This window comes from Myodes glareolus, chromosome 12 (assembly GCF_982192425.1).
Source record: "Myodes glareolus chromosome 12, mMyoGla1.1, whole genome shotgun sequence".
In the NCBI taxonomy this organism is placed as follows: Eukaryota; Metazoa; Chordata; class Mammalia; order Rodentia; family Cricetidae; genus Myodes; species Myodes glareolus.
Genome location: NC_142037.1, coordinates 62,995,784 through 63,012,090, shown reverse-complemented (window position 1 = coordinate 63,012,090; position 16,307 = coordinate 62,995,784). Strand labels below are relative to the sequence as shown.

The following is a 16,307-nucleotide window of genomic DNA, read 5'->3' as shown; positions in this document are numbered from 1 at the left end:
ATACCTTATAACATTGACACCATTTAAGCAGCACAAAAAGTTAACCAAAGAACATAAATCAGTCTATAATTTCTGCCTCAGCAAAGTCTGTCCTAATAAAAGAAATTAATACTAAGCATCAATAATTTTGTAATTGAGAGATCCAAAGAAATTTTTAATGTAAATTAGCATCTCAGAAATATAGGATTGAAATTAGTGTGGCTAAGTCCATGTGGGATCCCCCTGGGTCTGAATGACTTCAGGTTTCATTGTCGTTGTAATGGCTACAGAGGCTATGCACCTGTGGTAGCCCCTGAGTTCTCTTCAGTTACTTCCACATCCCTTTGCATTACTTTGCCGTCTGTGACATCACAGTGTTATTTCTCCTTCTCAGTGGAAGCCTGGGTTTGAAACAGGTCTCTATTCCAGCAGAGGGTGGCTCCTCATCTTTATATGTGGCACTGATTTTTTGTTAAGTCTGAAAGGAAATGTGTAGAGAATGTCCACTTACAATCCCCGGTCTCTATGCTGGAATAAGGACTTCTCGGTGCTGAGAGAGTAGAGCATCGAGAAAGGAAAAGAAGACACAGTCGCCAGTGCTCGAAGACAAGCATCCATGTGCTCATCTGTGCTTTCCTCTCAGGCTCATTAGGCTAACCTTCCTGAACACCCAGCGCGTGCAGTCAGCTCTAACCTTGATTAACGAACCTAACAGCAGGAAGGTGTCGCCCTGTTTCTTTAGCAGTCTGCTGTCTCAAGTCATTTCTTAAAATCTTATCTCTTGTCACAAGTCTAGTAAAATTAATCTCTGTGTGATCCCTCCGTATCATAACATAGGTAAGAGAGTCTTTTCTTGCCGATAGGGGAGAAAAGGGCAAACGGCAGTCTGTATTTCCCAGCATCTGTTTTATCCCATCAAATTTTCTTCAACATGAACAACAATAAATCAGTTGGAACCATACATGTAAGAGAAAAGGCAAAAACTACAGAAACCCATAAGCCACGGTGTGGACTGGGGGTCATTGTCACCAGCCCAATAATCTATAACAATATCCAGGGACTTCAATCTACTTTTTGGTCATTTTTCACTTTCAAGGTAAGCTTTGCATGAAAGACTCAGGGTTTTTCTGGAAAGGAAGACCTGTATCCACCCAGTTTTATAGTGAGGAGCAATTGTATGTCACATGATTTATAGAAAGTTCTGTTTCCCTTAAATATGGATAGAAAAAAACTTGCGGGTTCCTTTAAAATCAATTTTCTTCTTTGTGAGTAGAGCTGAGGTTGCTCCCCTAACACTAATTTAGACTGCATGTGGTGGAGGGAAGGAAACATCACTTTTCTATGACTCTGTATGTATTTCTGAGTTACAGGTCTGGCATCATCCTCTTTTCTTCTTCGGGAGAAAGTCTCAAGAGAAACGGCCAATAGTGTTTAGTGACATGATTTTGACTGCAATACAATACTTTGTAGTACTTTAAATCTCCTCAGAAATAGATAAAATCAGCTGGGTTGTGGTGGTGCACACCTTTAATCCCAGTACTCAGGAGGCAGAGGCAGGCAGATCTCAGTGAATTCAAGGCCAGCCTGGTCTACCGAGTGAGTTCCAGTCAAGGCTACACAGAGAAAACTTGTATCAAAACCAACCAAACAAACAAACAAAAAAATGAAATTTAAAATTTTAGTGGTTTTCCTTTTAGGACACTTTACTGTATTTTTCACCAGATATGATCGGCCAAATTGTATGTATACTGTATGACTTCTGAATCCCAGACATGTAAACAAAGACTGCTCTTTTGTTCCCAGCTTCCCAGACCTGAATAATCACATAGAAACTATATTAGTTACAACATTGTTTAGCCAATAGTTTAGGCATATTTTTAGCCAGCTCTTACATTTTAAATTGACCCATTAATTAATCTATTAATCTATGTATTACCAAGAGGCTATGACCTACCAGTAAGGTTCCAGTATCTCTCCTTCAGCATCTACATGATGTCTCTCTGACTCCATCTACTCTCTCTATATATCTCTGTTCAGATTTCCCACCTGACTTAGTCTGCCAAGCCATTGGCCAAAACAGCTTTATTCATTAACCAATAAAAGCAAAATGTATACAGAAGGACATCCACATCACAGACATATTTTTAGAGAAAGAAAGTTAGAATTTTGAAGATTTCCTAAATTTTCTTGATTAAAAGTCATTTGACGTTTAATCATAAAACATAAACATACTAGAGAAATTTAAGTGAATGACTGCTTGCCCGTGTGGTTATGGAATCTTGTCAACATTTCAACATTTATTACTTACTGAGGACAAACACTGAGGAAACTCTTCTATATTCTAGCAATGGATAAAGAAGCATAAAGTTGGTACCTTCATCAAATTTTTAATTTCCTGTTCATGATTTTGGCCTCGCTTGCTCATATATTCCTTTGTCCCTCTCTTCAACTGGATTCCCAGAGCTCAGTCTGGTGCTTGGCTGTGGATCTCTGCATCTGGCTCCACCTTTTACTGGATGAAGGCCAGTAAAAGATGATAGTTGAAATAGTCACCAATCTGACTACAGAGGAAGGCCAGTTGGACCAAGCTCATGGGAACTCAGGAACTTTAGACCAGCAGCTGTAGAACCTTGAAGGACCCAGCTAGGCCCTCTGTGTGTATAACATGGTCTAGGTAAGGACCAGGATCTATCCTTGGGGCATGAACTAGCTTGTCAGAGCCCATCCACTATGTTGGGATGCTGTGCTCAGTCTTGATGCAGCAAGCTTGGTCGTGCCTCAACTTAATGGGCCAGGCCTTGTTGACTCCCTTACCCTTTGGGATGAATGGGTGGGGAATGGGTGAGGGAGTAGAAAAGGTAGGCAGGAAGAGGGATGGGAGAGAGAGCTCTGGTTGAAATGTAAAATGAAATTTAAAAAAAATTTCATTTAAAAAAGATACACATATTGGTTTTAAGTCTTTCAAGGAAGAAAATGGATTTTGTTTCATTTTGTTTTTCTTTAGGCAACATGTTAGAGACTCAGCATACACATTCTGCTTCATGTACCGTGGCTGGCTCTCTTATTTCTCTCCTGTTGTTGTAAACAGTCCCTTAGGTGTTCTCCTGCTATTGCTGGTCCCTGTCTGGCTCCCGTCCCTCCAGGGACTCAGTGAGCACATTTCAAGGGCCTAAAGGAAGATGTGGTGGGTAACTGGGCTGGGGGAGACTGAGCGTGATTGGCAGGCCTGGTTAATAAGTCGAATAAGCACCTGAGATCCTTATCTGATTCACCTTCGTGTCTTTGCATCTTCCCTTCACAGAAAAGCTGTTTCATGGGTGTTTGACATTCGCAATGCTCTTTTTCTCTCCCCTTGGCCTTTTCAGATCTCAGAATATCAAATAACAAAATTGACTATGGTTAAGCATTTCCCCTGGGAAGTTCTGTGTGCCATTCACTTAAAGAATTATATGTGTAGATTTTGATTGTGTTTTTGGGTCAGGATGGAAGCTCCTACAGGGCAGGGGCTATTTCTTCTCTGTCTTCTTTATAGCTCATACTGGTTCCCAGTGCATGACATGTGCTCAATTAATATGTGATTCATCCACTGCCTACCTATTCTAACCAGCATGTTATATATCTATCGCCAGTCAACAGTTTGCTAGCCTTCTTTGTCTACCTCATATGGTAAAGTGAATATTCACATGGAATTACAAATACTGGACACTCATATTCTAAGAAGTAGCCGAGGTCTTTGTCTTGTAGCCGCGTGAACTGAATAGGAACAGCCACCTATAGGCGCCAGCTCCCTCTGTTCCGAGTTCCCAGGCTCAGCCTTTCAGTGATGTCAACGATCAGCCCACCCTCCTGTGACGTCAGCTTCCTTCAAGGTTGCCCTGAGACAGGACATGCTGCTGAGCAGTCTGTGGCAAGGGAGTGTGTTCTTCTGATGCACTTCAGGTGCACAGCCAGAAATGAGGGAATGACTTCGCCCGTCCGTGACCTTGGTGTGTACACCCCGCTGTTAGGAGAGCATTAGGGAAGCTCCCAGCCTTTGGATGTTCTAACATGTTATTAAGCAAAGGAGGACAGCAGGAAGAGAGTTCTAGAACTACCACACTAGAGGGGAGACTGAGTGCAGAGAAAGAGACTGCCTCAAAGACATAAAATGTGACTTTATTCCTGGCCCCGCAGTTTACCAGCCTGAGTGACTTTAAGCGGTTCCTTCTCATCTCTGGACTTCTCTGTCCTCATCTATGTAGCCGGGGTGCTGCAGGGGAGATCCCGCTTCCCAGGCTTCCTCTGATATCCTATGATCTGAGAAGGTCAAGGGGTAAGGGGAAAATATTTCTGGTGGGAGATTTAACTGCCGTACTCTAAACGAAGCTACTTGTGTGTGGAAGCCAAAGGCAGACATTAAAGCGAGTCCTGTGTGAGTCCCGATACCGACTCCACCAGGTGCCCATCCCGTCCATCATGTTCAGCCTCCCTCGGCATCGCTCCCTCAGCTGGGAAGTGGTCTACCACCCAGCATCACAGTCGCCTGCCTGCCTGCCCGCCTTTGGTGGGCACTTAATAAACCCCCTCCCTGTGAAGACAAGAAAAGTTCCGATACTTCCAGTGCAGTTGCTGTAGCTTTCCTGAGGTTTTGTCTATTTTTAGTAGAGACCTCAACATCTAAGTTACTCTGTAATTCAACACCTGAATTTAAGGTAAATCTCAAATTATTTGCCTCCTCCCTACCTTTGGCATTAATTTGTTGTTCAAGCGAAGCAACGGCCCTCCAAGCGAGCTATAGCCTCAACCCTATTTTCGCTTTTTATTTTCTTTTTTCTTTCCAAGGTCACGCTAAGTGGTCCAAACTCATATGAGCTCAGGTAGGTCTTGAACTTTCCGGCTTCAGAGTAGCCCGGATGACAGGCCTGCAGCTCCAGCGTTGCTCAGGGCCAAGGTCCTTTGAGCATGAGTAGTCGAGACGCATGGGATCTAGACACACGGAGGAAAAAGGACAACGGAGTCCTGATGATCTCCTCTGTGACAGCTTGCGGGAACTTTTACAGAACATTCTACGGGACACTCATAGCCCAGGGCTGCGGGAGATTCTGTATACAAAGACGAGACGATCGCCGTGCAGCAGCTGTAATGGAGGGGACCTCTTGCTTTATGGTACTCATTACTCCCCATCATCACAGCCCAGGAGCTCATGAATAAGCAGGGCTCGAGAGACAGTGATTCATTCAGACACTGTTGTAGGCGTGCTTGTGTGCAACGCGGCACAAAGCAGAGGCTGTGGAGAGCAGTGCTGTTCTGAAAGAGATATCAACTCCTCTACTTCCTAAAGAAATATAGACAGACGCAAGTCCTATAGCTCAGCCTGGAGACGAGCTATGGAATGCTTATTTAAGGCAGGCCATTGCATTGCAATTCAGCAGCAGTAGGGAAGAAAAAAAAACCAACAACAAGACCCACTTTTCCCCCCTTGGTTAATGTCTTTGTTTAATTTTACATTAAATCTTTAATGTATGTCTATGTGGGGCGGCGTAGTTAGATATGGTTACTTGAATGACTTTGTCAGACGTGAGAAGGAGGCGTTTATTAAAAATGCCATTTGTGTTGCCCTTTAGCAGGGCCTCATTATTTCCCCTCCCACTGTGGCGCAGGGGCTGGCACTGCTGGTAAATTGGGAGAATTATCTTAGAGGTATGAATTTGCTTATCATTTTCATATCCTCTGATGACCCGCAGCGGAGATCGTTTGATCTGTCATGCAATATTGGTGTGTTAGTAACATAGCATCAAAGCAGGGCACACACGGAAGCTGTGATCTTGTTAATCTGAGACGCCGAGGGGAGAAAAAAAATCTACATTCGTAGAATTCATGATTTTAGGGAAGAGATATCATCTACTAAAGATGCAGAGTTGGTCTGAATTTAATAATGTCAGAATGGCCAATAAATGTATTAATAGAAAGAATTGAAAATCAATGAGCTGTGATAGTAATTACAGATAGTGCCCAGGGGAAATATAACTGAAGCGCAAATCCTCTCCCACAGGGCCTGCCCTGGGCACAAGATGAGTTGGTAATTCTGTCTGTCTTCCTTCCCTCTTGCGAGGGTCTTTCTCCTTCAGCTTTGCTCCTTTGTCACACACAGTCCCAAGCCCCCACCTCCCATGATGCTCTGGTGGCTCTAGGTTCCCACAGGTGACCATTTGCCACTGCTCCCTCATTAGATGAGGGGAACAGAATACGTGATCCTCTCTGAGAGATATTTGCATTTTTATAGGGTCAGTGCATTAGAAAAAACAAGGAATGTTTCTTAAAGGAATGGCATGCTTTGAGCAATTTCAGGATTTCCAGTAGGGACAAATTAACCTTCCCAGAATTTTGAGCTTGATGAAGATCATGGTCCAGTTTACTTGTCCTTGTGGTAGCTGCAGGCATATTTATACTGTGAAGTGTGTATTTCTCTCTGTCTAAATATTCTTCCTTAGGCTGACATTTGCTCGCTGATATGGTTTATTAAGTGCCTCACAAAAATATGCTACTTAACCCTTACAGAAATTGATCTTCAGACTCAGAAGGGTTAGTTCCTGTTGGGAATTGACTTCCCGCTGAAAACACCTAGACAAACAAACACAGGAATCCTATTTTCTACCTACCATGCAGGAGGCTGTGACCCTCAGGAGAAGAATAAACCCAGAGGAGCTGTGTTGTGACCTCCTTGTGACTGGAGGTAGCGCTAGGGCTACAAAGCAGGGGGACATTACTCACCGGGGCATGTGATGTCTCTATGTTAAGCAGAGAATGGAACTTGGAGAGGTCAGGTCACCTGCTTTGAGGGGAAGAATGTATGAGCAGATGAAGTGGTTGCAGAGTGTCTTCTCAGCCGTCATCAAAGCTGTGAGCTGGATTATTAACTTTCTGCCAGAGACGAAAGGTACAGGTCTACCATCTCGAAGGCCAAAGCCAAATGATGCTTAGAGCAAATGTGTCTATATGAAGCAAAAAAAGAGAGCACTCCTGCAAGTGTGGGTCCCAGGAGAGGCCAGAGATACCCAGCTGAACGTTGGGTTTTGGGCTAGCTAGTCGTTGAATCAGCAGATTTGTGTCTGCTATGATCAGTCTGGAATCAGCCATGGAAAGCTCAAACCAATCTGTGTGCTTTTCAGTCCTGTTCCAGGACAGAAATCACTCCAGAGGAAGCCACGAAACTGTCGCACTAAATAAACTGAGCACCACAGTGTCTGGCATCCAGTCAAAATTGGTAGATAATCAAAGAAGGAGGAGGCACAGGTAGACACCCCAAATGCAAACATGGGTCAAGGCTTATCTAAAATTAACAGTAGTGACCTTCATAGTTCAGTACCTTAAAACATCTGTATTTTCTCATAAATATGCTCGAAGATTTGAAGGAAAATATGAATATTTGAAGATGAAAAAAATAAAATAAAAAATTATTTAATTTACTCAAAGTGGAAACATCTGAATTTTTCAACATAACAAATTGCAGAAAGTAAAAGAATATTGACTCTATATACATAGCAAAAGATACTGTCGAAAATGAAGCAGAGAGGACAAATGCTTGGAAACAAAACACAGCCTTGCTTGAGGAACAGCATGAAGTTGTCTGAGGCAGGTGCAGCTGGACTTTCAGGGTCTTTGAAAAAGCAAGCCAACAACAAAAGCACTGTTCAAGAACAGTAGCCAGGCAGTGGTGGCGCAGGCCTTTAACCCCAACACTCGGGAGACAGAGGCAGGCGGATCTCTCTGAGTTCGAGGCCAGCCTGGTCTACAAGAACTAGTTCCAGGACAGGCTCCAAAGCTAAACCCTGTCTCAAAAAACCAAAAAAAAAAAAAAAAAAAAAGAACCATGGAAACTGTAAACCCACAAATCTCAAAAACTTAAGAGAAACCCAAGCAGAAGAAAACCCAACAAGCCCACTCTCCGACTGCTGCAGACAAGTGTGGGCAAGTCTTAAAGGCAGGCAGAGAAAGGGCAAGTGTGGCAGAGTAGGCCTGTGATCCCATCATGGGTAAGTGGAGGCAGAAGCATGTGGAGTGCAAGGGTGTTCCCTGCTGCATAGCTAGTTTAAAGTAGGAGTCTTTCATAACCATAGCCAAACCAAACCAAACAAAGCAAAAGAACAGAAAAGTGTACGGAGTGGGGAGTAGGGAAACACTGCATTTATGTGAAGGAACAGAAATCAAACTTCTTACAGAATATCATTTAGAATAGAAACTTCTTGAAGCAGAGGGGAAAGTATGTTAGAAGAGAATTTAGGAGCCTGGGGAGTTGGCTCAGTGGTTAAAAATGCATCCAGCTCTTGCAGGCAACCAAAATTTGGTTTCCAGTGCCCATGTAACTCCATCTCCAGCATCTGATGCCCTCTTCTGGCCTCCGTGGGCACTGCAGCACTGATGTGTGTAAACTTAGATACAGACACACACATATACATAAAATTGACAGGGAGAGGAATTTGGATCTAGGCAAGGAAATGTGCACCTGAGATGATATATTTGGGTTAACTAAAAACAAATCCTTCAAAAGCTTTCGAGACGATGAAAGTTGTATAGCAGTTAAGAGTGCATATTGTTCTTCCAGAGGTCCCAAGTTCCCAGTATCCTTCTTGTCAGCTCATACCCGTCCACTTCCAGTGCATCTGGATTTCTCATCTGGACCCTTTGTGCACTGTACACATGCCTCTACTCCTACAATATACACATGATTAAGAATGCAACAGCATTCCTCTTTGACCTGTTTAAATGTGTACAATAATGAGGCACTGTGGCATGTACAAGACCAATTGAATGAATAACAACAGCATAGAGAGGGGAACTGAACACAGTTAACATTTAAATCTAGGTGTAGGATAAGATTCAGTGTCTAACTAGAACAGATGTAATTAATATGCATAATTCCTAGCACGGGACAGCATTTTTAAAAATCCCTCCAGAGAGGCAAGTCATGTTGTTCTTGGATGCGTAGTATTTAAATCTCATTCTTGAAAACACCAAGCAAATTGTCAAATACACAAGCACGCACACACATGTGCATGCACTCACACAATCTCTCTCTGCACTTAAGCTGATCGCGGTGGATTCTGTTGTTTATAAAGTGAATATGGTGTATGTGGGTAATATAATCTATACCTATGTAGCTTCACTTTTCAGAAAGCTGTGCAGGTTATAGCTGCATAAGATTGCTAATGCGGAGAAAGTAAGGTCATCCTTGTGTCATGAGCAAGCTGCTTAATCTTTCTGCCTCAATGTCCTCTATTCTAAAATGGGGCTGATAATAGTACCTAGCTCATAAAGTTCCTAAGAAGAGAAAGGAGCTTATGTCAAGAGTTTATACACATAATAAAAACAGATGCTGACTGTTCTTTCAGCCCGCAATGCCTGGCTATTCTCTGTTCTTTTATTGCAGTCTTTTAGATGACAAGTTCCAACACAAACGCCTTCTTCTACAAAGCAATTCCATTAGTGAGTCTTACCTGAACTCACTACCCAGTAATTTAGCAGTTAATTGAGTTCAGTTCTGTCTTGTCTCCATTAACTCTTTTTTAGTTTGGTTTCAGATCGATTTATTCATGAAGTCTCAGAAGTGGAGCGTGTTGTTAGGCATGAGTCCGATTTAACAGAGGTCTATGATTTATCCAGGGACCATCTTCACATTAATGTCTCAGTAAGAATTCTGGAAGGTGCATAAAGGATGCCGTGTGTACTTGCTTCTGTGTTCTTGGCCATCAGACACGCTTAGTCTTCTTCCTGCAATCACACTCTCATTAGGATGCCATCGGTCACTAACAATGGTCATGTAAGTGCAGGGTCACATAGTACTCAGTGTCAGAACCAGCTGTGTTCTGTCTTAAGTTAATGCTTCTCCATGATACTAAGCCACTGTTTAACAAGTGCTAGAAAGATCCCAGTGACAGAGGCACAAGATGATTTTTTTTGAATTTTAGACTTTGAAGAATCATTCCCATGATTATATTTCCTCAGAAATGCCTGTTGAAATCATGTTGTCTGTTGATTAATTTTCTGAAAATGCTTAAGCTAGTCTAGTTTCTTTGGTGCTGAAAATACTTTTTCTAACTTCTAAACTTGTAGTTTAAAGGCAAACCTGGCAGCCTTTGGACTCGTGCCCTTGACTCATTGAGCAGAGAAGCCAGGTATTAGGAGCGTGAGTCTGTACAGGACAAATTGAGAAGATGATGAAATCAGTCCCTGGAAGCCCATGGATGTACAGTGGCTATGGTGGAGCTGCCACTCGGGCCTCGAGCCCTTAGCTAGTCACAATCTGAAGGGGTTAGCTACCTCTGCATTTGAAGTTCTGGTGCATCTACACATTAGGATTTTCCACAGGACTACGAGTGGATGAGTAGATGAGCTCCTGGCTTGAGTTAGTGCTGGCACATGATTTAAGTGAAAACGGAACTGAGTCTTACTGGTAAGAGTTTAGACAGATGTCGTGAAGAGGTGGAAGGACAGTCTTGATGGTGTAGAAGTGGTGTACAAATGAATGTCCATCTGTGAACACGTGACCTGTCCTTACCCATCGCCTTTGATCTGATAACAGATATGCTTTACGAAAAGATGATAGTTATTCTTTGTTTTTCTAAATTACTTAGTATTGTTTTTTTATGTGCTTGGGTGTTTTGCCTGCACATATGTCTACACATCAAATGCATGCAGTCATCATGAAGGCTAGAAGAGGACATTGTATTCACTGGGCCTGGAGTTACAGGTGATTGTGAACTGCCTTGTGGGTGGTGGGAGTTGAACCTGGGTCCTGGAAGAACTGCCGATCCTCTTAAACCAGTCTTTCTTCTTTTGTTTTGACTGTAGAATTCTGTGTTTTATAATGCAGAAGAATAATGTTGGTCCAGTATTGATTTTGAGTGATTGCCATGAGAGTGGTCATTTGCCACATCTCTCGGAAGACCCTCCACAATACTGGCAAGCTGATCCCCCCCCCCGCCACACCCTCCTCTTCCCCATATTTCTACATGTGCAGCTCTTGACCTCTGAATTCTCAAGCCTGTTCAGCTAGTTTAGAATTCGTTTAGATGAAACTGGGATTGTTGGTATTTGTTCACAGAAAAGCTGTGCTATAGTTAAGTGGTTAGACATTTGCACTTCATGGTTCATTCCCTTTCCAGCTCCTTTTGTCGTCCCATTTGTCTCATGCGACTTCGTTACAATTCTGTGTAGGTGGTTTGGGAAGATGTAGTAAGGGGCTGCGGGCAGGCCTGCTTTTCGCCTCACCCGGCTCCTGCACGACTAGCTTAGCCCCAGAAATAACAACACACAAATTGTATTCATTTAAGCACTGCCTGGCCCATTATCTCTAGAGAATTAGTTACTGGCTAACTCTCACATCTTGATTAACCCATTTCTAATTATCTGTATCACACCACGAGGTGTGGCTTACCGGGAAAGATTCAGCATGTCTGACCTGGTGGCTGGCTCCATAGCGTCTGCCTCATAGCTATCTTCCCAGCATTCTGTTCTGTTTACTCCGCCTACCTAATTTTCTGTCCTATCAAGGGGCCAAGGCAGTCTCTTTATTGACCAATGAAAATAACGCAATAGACAGATAACCCTCCTCCATCAGGAAGAGGCCAGAGGCTTTCTCTAGGCCATGGATCTTATGGAACCAGAGAGTCGAGGCTGGTCTGTGAGGCTTTCAGTTGACTTCCAAACCCGGGAGAGCGGTTCCACAGACTCTCTGTTTAACACAAGTCCTTTGGGGCTGTAGCTGTGCCCTGAGGTTTTCCTGGTCCCCTATAACTGCAGCTGTTTGACTAGTTCAAACACAGAAATCGCATATACCTAAACCCACACTGTTAACTCTGTGTTTGTGGATTACGAGCTCAAAGGGTGGAGTTATACTCTGCACAGTAAGGTGTTGTTGTGTATATTGCCTTAGATTTCTTGCTACATATTTATTAAAATGTGCTAAATGAACATTGAAGCAAACACACAGATGAGAACTTTGAAAATCCTGGAAATTAGGTGTATAGTTCAGCCTCAGGAAGTTATAGTTTATTACATACTTTCTTATTTAGAGTTGGCTATGTTACTTCACATCTCCCTGAAAGTCGGTCGCCAGTTAACCATTGATGAGCAAGGGAGACGTCCTCTTCAGTGGCTTGGTCATGGTTAAAGAATCTATGTTCCCATAAACAGGCTCCACTCCATGCTTAAATGAAATGTATTAATTAGGTCAGTAAACAGGCACAAGAACAGAACACTGTGGGAGAGAAGGGGATCAGCTGGAGGGAGAAGTAGATGAGAGGGTAACGGCACTGAGAAACACGACTAAAATATGTTATATGCATGTACGAGGATGTCAGAGTGAAATCCATTATGAACATTATGTAGTAGCAAAACACAATGGAAGAGTTCATCACGCTGTACCTGAGAATCATCTGCACATTTCTATGTGCAGTGCATGTTTCTGAACTCTTCCTGAAATATCATCAAAGAATGCTTATATGCATTCTTTGAGCAGCTAGGTCTGGAGTCTTATCAAACGCTGTGATCATCTTTCATAAAGGAAAATGGAAATTTCTCTGGACCCAGGTGGACTACAGTTTAGTAATCATTTGAACTGAATGGTCCCCATGCCGGTGTTTCCCGGGTGGGGTTGAAGATGAGGGCATCTCCCAGTTACATTGGTGGGAAGAGGTATCAGTCCGAGCACTTGAAACCTGAGGAATGAAGTACAATGCTTATCGAGACCCAGTCAGCTGGAAGTGGCTGCCCGGCGTTCTAGGTTCTACCCTAGACTTACTGGAGAGTCTCTGGGAATAGAAGACAAGCAGTGTTAGAGAGAAGTCCAAGAGCATGCTCTCTTGGGCAACATATATGCTCCATCTGAAAGATAGAAGGTTAATGTGGCCCAAGGAGGACAAGGATGGTCCACATTTTTTGCTTATATTATTGGCATGTTGTCGTTGTCATAATATCTAATAAAAAAGCTTATGGAGTAAGAGAAGGAAGGAGGGAGAGAGGGATGAAGAGATAGAGAAAACAGGGTAAACTAAATATCTGAGCAAAGACAGAGGTCTGCATTGGAGGTTCTCTAATGCTAATTGCCCACTTCAGTGACTGTGGAGAGGGACAGTGTGACAGGCCCAGAGCCAAGTTTTCTTAGGCTGCGCCCCCCACCTAAGTAGCCTTTCATCGACCATCTTTGTGTTTGACCTAAATACTTGTGACCGTGAAGTAAAATAATTTAGAAATGTCCAGACTACTGACTTCCAGCACTGCAAAGGCCAAGGACGTCCCCAGACAGATCAGAGATTCCTCTGCCTTTCTCTTTAACAGCCTGATGTGCCCACCAGTGCATTAAAAAAAAAAAACCCTCCTTATTTATGAGTTTCTTTTTCCAGTAGAAAATTATTGTAAACATGTTATGACATTGGAACATGGTGTTTGAAGTTACCAGAATCTGTGTACCTGGACCATGGTCACTCACATTTGGCTTTAGAATAAGATACCTTTATTTTCTTTGAGTGCTATCTGTGTTCACATGGTTTCCCGGTGGTTGCTATGATTGAGTACTCCTGCTGATCCCATTACAGAATGATGGAATGTGGGCCCTGTGTCATTTGCTTTCAGCCCCTGTGACTTCTGAGGTGCCATTAGCAAAAGTCACAGAGCCCCTTTGGTAACAGTGAAACGTTTGGCATCCTACCTGTGGCTCCCAGGAAAGTCTGCCCTGGCTCAGGGTCTGGTGCTGATAAAGCCAGTGAGCATAGTGTTACTGAAATGCCTTTTGGGAGTTTTTTTCTATTTTCGTTGTGTCAGAAATTATTTAATAGATGCATGTAAATTCCTGAATGTCACACATGGTTCCCTTAAATCTCGGTGAGAGTCGTGAAGAAATTGCAGCCTAAGTACTGCATTAAGTGTGACAAAGGGAGGACGGTGCCACTTTCTCCAGCAGCCCTTTGAGTTCCTACAGAGACTCTGAATTGCCATTGTCCTGACCAGCATTGTAGTCCGCTCTCCAAGGCGATTACCAGTGGATCCACAGCTCTGTGCTTGTCTTTGAAGCTTTCGTTCCTGTTTTTTTTTTCCTTTGTCATTGACATTTTATTTTACCTCTTCTCTGCTAAGAGAGTGAATGACTCATTTAGAAGTTAAAAAAAAAATACTTGAACTGCTTAAAATATTGATGTTCGAAGTGCCATAACTTGGAAGAGGAAGCCTGAAAATTGGCATTTAAATTATGTCTGCAAAGATTGCACTTCTTTTGTATAGCAGGAGAGCAGCTATTGGAGGGAACCAGTCAGCGTTGGAAGTCATCACCAAAAACTTCTCTGCAGGACTATAGTACTCGACTCAAAGCTACCCTGTGGAGGGGGTATGAGGGTTACTATTCAACTGTGCTCCCTGGGCCAGTCAGAACCTGAGCACAGGATTTTCTGGGGTAGAGTATTAAGATGTCTGATTTCTAAGTTTTAAAGAAGTTTTTAGGGCAGGTTATGTATCTGATGTCTTTCACAGTATCCAGAACAATGTATGACCTTTCAAGCGGTGTTTGTTTTTTTTTTTCCTGCCTTGAAATCTAAAGCTGTGTTTCTATGACACAGGATAGGTGGGTGACAATGGAGGAGCTTGTACTTCAGTGTTTCTGTCCCCTCGGGCAAAACTAATCAGAGTCTGCTTCTTCTATGGTTGTAAGAAAAGATGGGTTCCATTCCTCCCTTGCCTGCAAGACAAAAACAATGAGAAAGATTCCAGGGTCCTTCCCACAAGCGCCGGTCACACTGCTGTCCTTGGAAAGGACCACAGGGAAAAGAGAAAACAGACCTACTGAAAGTAGACTTTACGTGGACTCAATCAAGTGGGCACAGCGTGGAATCTAGTCTATTGGCAGTAGAAAATCCCCAGATTTTGCGTTGCTCAATAACTGTGATTTCCTGAGAATGTTTGCACGTGTGAGAAAGAAACAGGATGGAGAAGGAAGGACTGATTGTATGCAATTAGAATCACTCTATGCCATGGTGTCTCAAGCACATACATAGAAAGTTCACTAGTTCTGAGGCTACATTTCCATGTATAACCCTTTGGTACGATCCTAGTGATAACCACTACCTCTAGTAACAGAGATATCTCTTTTGATCCTGAATAGCTCAGGAGTATATTTCCTCCTTTCTGAAGGCAAGATGAGATGAAGATCTAGAACACAGATGGAATAACAGAAGGAAAGAAAGAAAGAAAGAAAGAAAGAAAGAAAGAAAGAAAGAAAGAAGGGAGGGAGGGAGGGAGGGAGGGAGGGAGGGAGGGAGGGAGGGAGGGAGGGAGGAGCATCATCCAGAAGATGTATAATATGGACTGCAGTGGGGATTTTATTTGGTTCCAGCAGAGACACTTATAAGTGCTTGAATTGCTTCAATACTTAGGCTAAAAAGCCTGCAATGGTATTTGGAGATGCTACTGAAAGTAGTGGGGTAACAGAGACCAATGTTTACAACCAGGGTTTGTTGAGGTTCTTTAACACGAACCACTGTACTTGGCTTTTATTGTAGCTGTATTTCTAGCTGAAGAATTCATTCTTAGAATTTGTAAGTGTCTGTCTGAACCGAAGCTTTGGAAATTCCTTTCCAGTGTATACACACAATGGAAAAGGCGAGTTTGGGTCAATTTTCTACTAGAAAAAAGATAAGAAGTAATTTCAGTCATACTAATGAGAGTGTTCTTAGCCTGTATGTTCTATCAACTTGTTTGTGGTATGCCTTAGCTGTGCTCAGCGTGGTCCGGGGGAGAAAGATGACATGCAATGAACAGCTAGACATAACCATCAAGGAAGCCTATTTGCTAGCATTTATTTTGGAATGGATGGAGAATTCTTGTGGGGGGGGTCTTTAAATTTGAGAACAAGTGTGGAGACAACCATCGGGGGAATCGATCACATGAATCATTACGCACTGTGACAACTTTGGAGAGAGAGTTAAAAAGTTGAGTGGACAGGGACAGACAAGTCTGCCCAATGCTTTTGATTGGGAAAGGAAGAAAAGCAGATTTTCAAGCATTATTCAGTATAGCTACATCTTAGTTCTGACTGTTTGGCTAAGGGATTTGACTATACACCAAAACTGCTTTTTAAGTACTGGCCTGGCCTTTCTTTGAACAAATTACAGCTGTGCTTCACCCAGAAGGCTGCTCGCCCACACTTTGTTGGTAATCTGTATATTAAAATAAATTTACCAACAGATGCAGACTGCATATACATATGTATTTGCTTTTCTGGGTGTAATTACAGATCTGCATATATAAATATATTTGTTCTTTGTGCATATTTTATGTACATATTTCCAATACCTATACATATG

General features: G+C 42.7%; 1 protein-coding gene across 4 annotated transcripts in view; it reads left to right on the top strand.

Moving 5' to 3' along the window:
* Window positions 1-16,307, top strand: part of Klf12 (KLF transcription factor 12) — a 411,445-nt gene that overhangs the window by 178,854 nt on the left and 216,284 nt on the right. The window lies entirely within an intron of this gene.